Below are 10227 nucleotides of genomic sequence, written 5' to 3' on the forward strand. Positions count from 1 at the left end.
CCGCAGGCCGCAGGCAGGCAAGTCTGGGGACCCCCATTTCCAGAATGCCGACACAATCCACCAAAAACACTGGAGTAGGGTATTACACCGCAAGGTGTCCCGAACCAGGATATACTGCTGTGTCTCTTTGTCTCTTTGAGCTCGTCGCGCTAGGCTTAGGAGGATCGCGAGTAGGCAGGCTGGGTAGGTTAAGATCTCCGCACGCACCCCAGAGTTCGAACCTCTCAAGGGTTTGCGGAACCTGTAATCCGACAGTTCTCATCGGCAAGTTTGAAATCATAACTGAGCTCTTTAATAGCCCAATATGCCTTATGTTCTAGTTCGAGAGGTAAGTGACATGCCTTTCCATAAACCATTTTATACGGAGACATACCCATAGGATTTTTATAAGTAGTTCTATAAGCCCATAATGCATCATCAAGTTTCTTGGACCAATTCCTTCTAGATCTGTTAACATCTTTTGCAAAATCAATTTAATCTCTCTATTACACAATTCTATGTGACCACTAGACTGAGGATGATATGGAGATGCAATTCTATGGTTAACATCATACTTAGCAAGCATTTTACAAAAAACACCATGAATAAAATGTGAGCCACCATCAGTCATTAAATATCTAGGGACTCCAAACCTCGGAAAAATAACTTCTTTAAGCATCTTAATAGAAGTGTGATGATCAACACTACTAGTTGGAATAGCTTCTACCCACTTAGTAACATAGTCGACAACAACTAAAATATGTGTATACCGATTAGAGGAAGGAAAAGGTCCCATATAATCAAAGCCCCAAACATCAAATGGTTCGATAACAAGTGAATAGTTCATAGGCATTTCCTGACGTCTACTAATATTACCAATTCTTTGGCATTCATCACTAGACAAGACAAACTTACGAGCATCCTTGAAGAGATTAGGCAAATAAAAACCGGATTGCAATACCTTATGTGCAGTTCTTTCTCCAGTGTGGTGTCCTCCGTAAGCCTCGGAATGACACTTGCTTAGGATCTGTTCCTGTTCATGCTCAGGTACACAACGTCTAATAACACCATCTACTCCTTCTTTATAAAGGTGTGGATCATCCCGAAAGTAATGTCTTAATCATAGAAAAACTTTTTCTTTTGCTGGTATGTGAAGCTAGGTGGTATAAATTTAGCAACAATGTAATTAGCATAATCAACATACTATGGAGCACTACAAGAAGCATTTATGACAGCTAATTGTTCATCACGAAAGCTATCATCAATAGGCAGTGGGTTGATAAAGTAAACTTTCCCCGACTCCTAAAAATGAGTCGAACAAAATGAACTTTTACTCGGGGCCTAAAATGCAATTTTTGAAAACACACATTTTCCCTAAGGCAATAAACTCCGAGAAAAAAAATCCAAAATTTGATTTATTTATTAAATCTTCATTTTTCCTAAATTTTGGGAAAGTCATATTATACCCTCTCTTATTTTTGATATTGGAAAAATATTTGAAGATTAAATAAATAAATCCAATGATCCTCTTTTTCATAGTTTTGAGAGAACTCAAATACGAAAATTTCGAAATCTCCAACTCTCTCCGAGGGTCCTTGAGTTGCGTGAAATTTCTAGGATCAACAAAATGCAAGAAAATATGATATGCATGATGATCTAATGTATAACATTCCAAATTGAAAATTTGGGATGTTACAAACCTACCCCCCTTAAGATGAATCTCGCCCTCGAGATTCGGGTTGGCTAGAAAATAGGTGAGGGTGGTCCTTGAGCAAATCTTCTTCTCTTTCCCAGGTGGCTTCATCCTTAGTGTGGTGGCTCCACTGAACCTTGCAAAACTTGATAACCTTGCTGCGAGTAACTCTGCTGGCATATTCGAGAATCCTGACTGGTTTCTCCTCATATGTTAAATCATCCTTCAACTGAATTGCTTCAAGTGGCACTGTATCTCTTAGCGGTACTTCCGCCATCTCGGCGTGACATTTCTTCAGCTGAGAAACATGGAACACGTCATGAACTCCTGACAGTCCTTCTGGTAATTCCAACTTATAAGCGACTTCTCCCATGCGCTGCAAAATCCTATATGGTCCAATGAAACGTGGCGCCAATTTTCCTTTATCTCCAAAACGCTTAACTCCTCGAAGTGGGGATACTCTAAGATAAATTCTGTCTCCAACTTCATATTCTATCGTTTTGTGTTTTGAATCCGCATAGCTTTTCTGTCTGGACTGGGCTACCTTGAGCCTATCACGAATCAACTTAACTTTCTGTTCAGACTCCTTAATCAAATCTGGTCCAAACAACTGACGGCCTCCAACTTCGTCCCATGACAACGGTGTCCTGCACCTCCTTCCGTATAAGGCTTCGAAAGGTGCCATCTTCAAGCTGGTTTGGTAACTGTTGTTATAAGAAAATTCCGCATACGGCAAGTTATCGTCCCAACTACATCCATAATCTAGTGCACAAGCTCTCAGCATATCCTCCAAAATCTGATTGACTCTCTCAGTCTGTCCATCTGTCTGTGGGTGAAAAGCTGTACTGAATTCTAGCCTGGTTCCTAACGTTTCATGCAACTGATTCCAAAACTTTGAGGTAAATTGAGTTCCTCTATCTGATACGATACTCCTCGGAACTCCGTGCAAACACACAATCCTGGTCATGTATATCTTTGCCAACTTAGCGCTGCTATAGGTAGTCTTGACTGGAATGAAATGCGCTACCTTCGTCAAGCGGTCGACTATAACCCAAATCGAATCATAGCATGAACGAGTCTTTGGAAAACCCGTGATGAAATCCATGCCTAGTTTATCCCACTTCCATTCGGGTATTGGCAATGGCTGCAACAATCCTGCTGGCTTCTGATGTTCTGCCTTCACTCTCTGACATACATCGCAAACTGCTACATACTCCGCGATATCCTTCTTCATTCCGGTCCACCAGAACGTTTCCTTCAAATCCAAATACATCTTGGTATTTCCTGGGTGAATCGAATAGGGTGAATCATGTGCCTCTTGCAGAATCAACTTCCTGATCTCCGGGTCATTTGGCACGTAAATACGGTCCTCAAACCATAGGGTATCGTGCTCATCCTCACGAAATCCCTTTGCTTTTCCTTCGCTCATTTTTTTCTTTATATCCGCAATCTCTTTGTCCTTTTTCTGAGCTTCCTTGATTTTATCCATCAAAATAGACTGAATCTCCAATGCTGCTACGTAGCCTCTCGGAACTATTTCCAAACATAGCTCACGAAGATCTTCTGCTAGCTCCTTTGGTATTTCTCCTGTCAATAGCGTATTGACATGGCTCTTGTGGCTCAATGCGTCAGCTACTACATTAGCCTTTCCGGGATGATAATGCAATCTCATATCATAATCCTTGATGAGTTCCAACCATCTCCTTTGTCTAAGGTTTAACTCTTTCTGCGTGAAAATGTACTTCAAACTCTTGTGATCCGTGTACACCTCACAATGATTTCCAATGAGGAAATGTCTCCATGTCTTCAATGCATGCACTACGGCTGCTAACTCCAAATCTTGTGTGGCATAATTTAATTCATGAGGTTTCAGTTGTCGTGAAGCATACGAAACAACTCTTCCTTCCTGCATAAGCACTGCTCCAAGTCCTCGACGTGAAGCGTCGCAATACACCTCATAATCCTTGGTCTGATCTGGCAAAATTAGCACTGGTGAGGTAACCAATCTTTTCTTCAACTCCTGAAAACTTGCCTCACAGTCCTCAGTCCATATGAACTTAGTATCCTTTTTCAACAACTCCGTCATAGGCTTTGCAATCCTTGAGAAATTCTCAATGAATCTCCGGTAGTATCCTGCGAGTCCAAGAAAACTCCGGATCTCTCCAACTGTCGTTGGTGCTTCCCAATTGGTTACGGTCTCAACCTTTGTGGGGTCAACTGCTATACCTTCTCCGGATATAACGTGTCCAAGAAATCCAACTCCCTTTAGCCAAAACTCACATTTGCTGAACTTGGCATATAATTGATGTTCCCTTAGCTTCTCCAAAACCAATCGCAAATGTTCCTTATGTTCCTCTTCATTCTTCGAGAAAACCAAAATATCATCAATGAACACCACGACGAACTTATCCAAAAACTCCATAAACACTTTGTTCATCAGGTTCATGAAATAGGCCGGTGCGTTAGTCAGTCCAAATGACATAACGGTGTACTCATACAGTCCATATCTTGTGGTGAACACTGTCTTAGGTATGTCCTGCTCTCGAATCTTCAGCTGATGGTACCCTGATCGCAAATCGATCTTGGAAAACACTTTAGCTCCTTGCAAACGATCAAACAGATCATTTATCATTGGTAGTGGGTACTTGTTCTTGATTGTTACTGCATTCAATCCACGATAATCAACAACCATCCTTAACGATCCATCCTTCTTCTCCACTAATAGTACGGGTGATCCCCAAGGCGAAGAACTTGGGCGTATATAACCTTTATCCAACAGCTCCTTAATCTGCTTCTTGATTTCCGCCAAATCCTGTGCGGGCATCTTGTATGGTCGCTTCGATATCGGGCCTGTTCCTAGCAACAGCTCAATCAAAAACTCAATGTCTCTATCCGGTGGCATTCCTGGTAATTCCTCAGGAAATACATCAGGATAATCCTTCACTACTGGCACCTCTTCCTGCACAACTCCTGATAGGCAATTTACATGAGCTCTCCTCGGCTCATGTCGTGATACATACTTAATCCTTCTTCCTTCTGGCGTTGTGAGCAAAATCGTCTTACTTGTGCAATCGATGTTTCCTCCATACATCGACAGCCAATCCATACCTAGAATCACATCCAATCCTTGGGATTCCAAAATGATCAAATCCGTCGGAAACACATGCCTTCCTATACTTAATGGCACTTGAAAACATCCTTGTCTGGCCATATACTCCGCTCCTGGTGAGCTTACTAGCATAGGCGTTTTAAGAATCTGAGTAGACAGACTATACTTCTCTACAAATCCCCTTGATATGTATGAATGCGATGCACCAGTATCGAAAAGAACAAGTGCAGTAAATGACTTAACCAAAAACTTACCGATTACTGCATCGGGCTGATCTTCAACCTCCTCCACATCAATGTGGTTCACCTGTCCCCTGTTGAAAGGGTTTGGCTTCTTTCCAGAGCTTCCATTTCCACCTTGGCCTTCGGGACACTCACTTGCATAATGTTCGGTCTTGGTATACTTGTAACAGGTGACATGGCTCAAGTCTTTCTTGGCTGGGGTTGTTGGTGGGGTCCGGTTCTGGCCGTTGCTTCCTCCATTCCCATTACCATTCTTGTGGCCATTATGGTTGTGCGAACTACTTCCTCCATGGGTATGCTGAAACTGCACTCCCTGTTTAGGGGTATAACGGGGCTTCTGCTGGGCTCCAGAGTTAAACTTCCCTTGCCCATACTTCCTCTTGCGATTCTCAATTTGCTGCTGCTTTCCTTCAATCATGAGGGCGCGGTCTACCAACTCCTGGTAGTTATTGAATCTTGCTACCATCAACTGTAGGCTTAACTCATCATTCAGTCCTTCCAGAAACTTCTCCTGCTTAGCTGCGTCTGTAGCAACGTCATCTGGGGCATAACGTGCTAACTTACTAAAATCATCCACATACTGGCCAACAGTCCTTCCTCCTTGGCGTAAGTTGCGGAACTCACGCTTCTTCATGGCCATAGCTCCTACTGAAACATGGGCAGTGCGGAAAGCTTGCTGGAACTGATCCCATGTAACAGTGTCTACGGGGTAAGTGGCTGTGAAATTCTCCCACCATGCTGCTGCAGGTCCGTCAAGCTGATGTGCAGCAAACTTCACCTTCTCACCATCTGTGCATCCTGCAGTGGTTAACTCCCTTCCTATCTTGCGGAGCCAATCATCTTCTACAATCGGCTCGGTGCTACTAGAATACACCAGTGGATGCAGCCTAAGGAAACGAGTCAAGTGATCCCCAGGTGGTGGTGGTGGTGGGTTGTTGTTGTTGTTGCCTTGGTTCTGTACCAATGTCTGAATCAAAGTATTCTGCTGCTGAATCAACTGGGTGATCTCTTGCGGAAAAACAAACTCGGGGTCGTGTCTCGGAGGCATCTAAAGGGTTTAGAAAAGACGAGAAATTAAGAATAGAGTGAGGTCTAGGGAGAAAACACTACCCGAATGCTCATGAGACAAATGCACACAAAATCACTTCATTCATTCAATCAAAGGGCTTACAACGGTCTAACTATCGCAAAAGTGCGTGTACTATAATGTTTACATGGAGGGAATACTACTAATATGTGGGGGTCATCTATTAATTTGAACCAGTGGAAGACTCCATGATGTCTGCTCCAGCTTTGTCTTCAAAGTCGGGCTCGCTTGGATCTGAATCGGTGTCGTCGATGATGATGTAGTTGCTCGGACAGTCGACGTACTTGTCTTCATTCTTGAGTGCTAATTTCTTCTTGAGTTCTTCAATCTCATACGTAAGATCGTTATTGTGCCTTACGACAGCTACGATATCGTCCATGTAGTCCTTGCGTAGAGTCTTCATCTCTCCTTCAAGTTCGATGATCCTTCCCTTTGCATTCTTCAACTCTATCATATCATTGCACATCTGGTTCTCCTGGCGTCGAATGTGCTGGTTTAACTCCTGGATGAAAGCTGCAATGGATCTGTCCTTCTTGGTGCTGACTATCTCCCATTGTTCATCTCAGCGTCCGCAAATCTGGTAGATAGTGTCCTTGAGGTCTTCTTGATAAACTTCTCCAATGCGTCCCATGGTGATATGAGCTGCCATGCTTTTTCCCAGACTCCAGGTTGGTGCACTGAAAACACTATCTATAGGCTTGGTGATTGGCGCGAATTTCCTTCCCGGAACATGAGCTTGAATCCTCCAGCGCTCCTCTTCAGGCAGAGTGGCGTTGAAAGTCCTAGTGAAGCTTGGTAGTCCAATGTTCAGGTACTTGGTGATTTCCTTCAAGTGGGATCCAAAAGGTGTGCCTTCATCAGGTTGAGCGTACTTGATCTTGGCGTCCGTCATCCTAAAGAGTAGAAAAGATAAGGAGTTAGAAAATGAGAAGAGAATGGTGATCTATGGCTTTAACTTAGTGGTCGTGTCCTACAGTCAGCGTGTGCTCTGATACCATCTCTGTAGCGACCCGACCCGAATGGATCAAGTCTCTGTGCTCCGATGTCATCCCTGGATCAGTAATGCTGACACCCCACAGTACTTCGAAGGATTTATAGCAGAGTAGCAATCACACACTTATTACATCGTTTGTCCAGAAGAGGACTTATTACAATAATCATGGCTTAAGGCCATCTAATAACGATAACAACGGAAGACTTGGAAGATAAGTGAGTCCATCAACTCCAACGGCATCAGTGAGTATAGAACCACGACCTAAAAGCACCTTACTCGTCGTCTGAAAAGTATGCAACATGAAAAGTTGCAGCCCAAAAACGGGTCAGCACATGGAATATGCTGGCAATGTAACACATAGAGAGAAATAATGAGTATTGGCTATACTACATGCATATTCGGCTGGTGGAAAAGCTCTATGGTTACAGTTTTTGCATAAAGCCAGTTTTTCCCTACTACAAAGGAATAAATTTATTTAACTATCATGGTGGTTGTTAAACATTGAGAATGGTTGACAGCATCCTCAATCCCAATTAAAAGTACTCATTTAAAACCCAACAATATTAATTAGAAGTAACATGTTGAGATTCAACAGGATAATCCAAGTACTAGATACTCAAGACGTCCATAACCAGGGGACACGGCTAATCATGATTAGTTTGTACACTCTGCAGAGGTTTGCGCACTTTTCCCCACAAGACTCGATCGCCTCCGCTTGGTTTCTCGCACTACATGGTGTTTAAGAAACGGATGACCGAGACATAGTCTTTCAGAAGCGCTAGCACCTTACGATGGGTGGACCGGTACACCTACATCCCCTACATCTGCTAGTCCACCACTATAAGAGTTCGCACGACTTAGTCAACTATGCCAGAGCCCATAATGGCTTGTGGCTGCACACGTAAGTTACTAGTATGAATTATCTTATGATCCCTTTGAGCCTGGGTGGCGGTCCGAAGAAATACAGGCAAGTCCTGCTAGAAAACAGGTGCCTCAATCCACCCAGATGTGTATTTAAGTTGCCACCTTAGATAAACCATTAATAACAATCTCACATCTGTCATGGATATTCACTCACCCAATCCACGTCTACTAGCATAGCATAGCATATTAAGCAAACGCAGAAGTAACTCCCAAAGGTTTCATAAGTAATACAGGTAATAGGTACTACCTCATCTACTTCCCATCCCACAATTTAATTAGATCCTAATCATGCAATGTTTGAGGATTGATCTAATGCATAGAAACTGGGTAGTAGAAAAGGTATGATCAAGTGTTACTTGCCTTGCTGACGATCCGCGAAACCTAGAGACTCGAAGTAACAAGCGGCGCACTCCGGGTGATCTATCGCAGACAAACAACAAGCATACAATAAGTACTCACCTAATGCACAGGTAAATCTCGAATAAAAGATCTAACCAGAAAGTTCAACTTAAGAACCCTGGTTGCAAAAAGAATCGAATCAAATAAAGCAACGAAAGTGAGACGACGAAAGAAAAACAACTCGGTTCTAGCAAGTTGAAACTAAGTCAAATTTTGCAGTAGCAAAACTTTGTTTAAGTTGATTAGTCAGAACGGAGGTTTTGAGATGAAACTCTAGGCATTTGAATCACCTGATTCCGATAAACGAGCGAGAAGATAGACTAGAAAGAAAATCGGATCTGAAATCGCTATCAGAAAAATAGCGGAATAAATCCGATGAGAAAGAAAACGACGAACGGTTGAACGAACGGACGTTCATTAACCGAGGCAAACCGGTGATCACGTTCGTTAGGACGAACGGTCCAGCGAACGCTTGCTAAACAAAACCGGAAAGAAAAACCGGCGAGAAAAACCGATCTAGGGTTTCGGAAAGAAAACCGAAAGGAAAAACCGATCTAGAAAACCGGAACGGAAACCGGAACGATTTACGAAAAACCGAACCGAGGAAAAGAAAAGGTGACGTGGCGCGGGGCTAGTACCTCGAAGAGGTGAGGGGCTCCGGCGGCGGCGGCACTGGGTGGCGGCAGTGGCAAGCGGCGGCGGCGGTGGTGAGGGCGGCAGCGCTGGTGAGGGCGGCGACGGCGGTGTAGGGCGGCGGCTGTGCTGCTGCTGCGGAGGAGAGGAGAGGAGAGGTGTTGGTTTGATGTGTTAGAGGGGGGGGGGTGCTTGGGTATTTATATAGGGGAGGGGAGGGTTTTGCTTGGGGTAGGGGGCAAGAAATAAATTAGGATTAGGAAACAAAGAGGGAAAAGATCTAGAAACAAAAATGGAATAAACGGAAGTAGGACAAAAGTCCTACTAGGATTTCCAAAAGGAAGCGGCAGCGGCTCCCTGGCGCCTGGCGCGCGCGCTAGCGATGGCCTTGGCCTCCTGGCTGGCCGGCTGGCTTGGCGGCTTGGGCCTTTGGCCCAAGGCGCTGTGTCTCTCTCTCTTTTTTTTAAATCGGTTTCGCGCGCAGAAAAAAAAACAGAACAAAAAAAATCTAAACGAACTCCAAAATTAATAAAGTAAACTTTCCCCAACTCCTAAAAATGAGTCGAACAAAATGAACTTTTACTCGGGGCCTAAAATGCAATTTTTGAAAACACGCATTTTCCCTTAGGCAATAAACTCCGAGAAAAAAAATCCAAAATTTGATTTATTTATTAAATCTTCATTTTTCCTAAATTTTGGGAAAGTCATATTATTCCCTCTCTTATTTTTGATATTGGAAAAATATTTGAAGATTAAATAAATAAATCCAATGATCCTCTTTTTCATAGTTTTTAGAGAACTCAAATACGAAAATTTCGAAATCTCCAACTCTCTCCGAGGGTCCTTGAGTTGCGTGAAATTTCTAGGATCAACAAAATGCAAGAAAATATGATATGCATGATGATCTAATGTATAACATTCCAAATTGAAAATTTGGGATGTTACATGAGCCTTGATGGCTCGTAAGTAGCCATTATGTACGATTACCCCGATCTCTACCCCTTCGTTAAGGCAATTGTTTGGAAATCATTTAAAAAAAGAGAGATTTCCGCTCACAACTTACCCTCCTCACTAGGCCGTGCTTTGCAGGATCGGCGGTCAGTGAGCCGTACCGAAGGTTGGGCAACAAAAATAAGGACGGCACCCTCACGGGGTGGACGTGCGAAG

The sequence above is a fragment of the Triticum aestivum genome, chromosome 2B (genome assembly GCF_018294505.1).
Source record: "Triticum aestivum cultivar Chinese Spring chromosome 2B, IWGSC CS RefSeq v2.1, whole genome shotgun sequence".
NCBI classification, from domain to species: Eukaryota; Viridiplantae; Streptophyta; class Magnoliopsida; order Poales; family Poaceae; genus Triticum; species Triticum aestivum.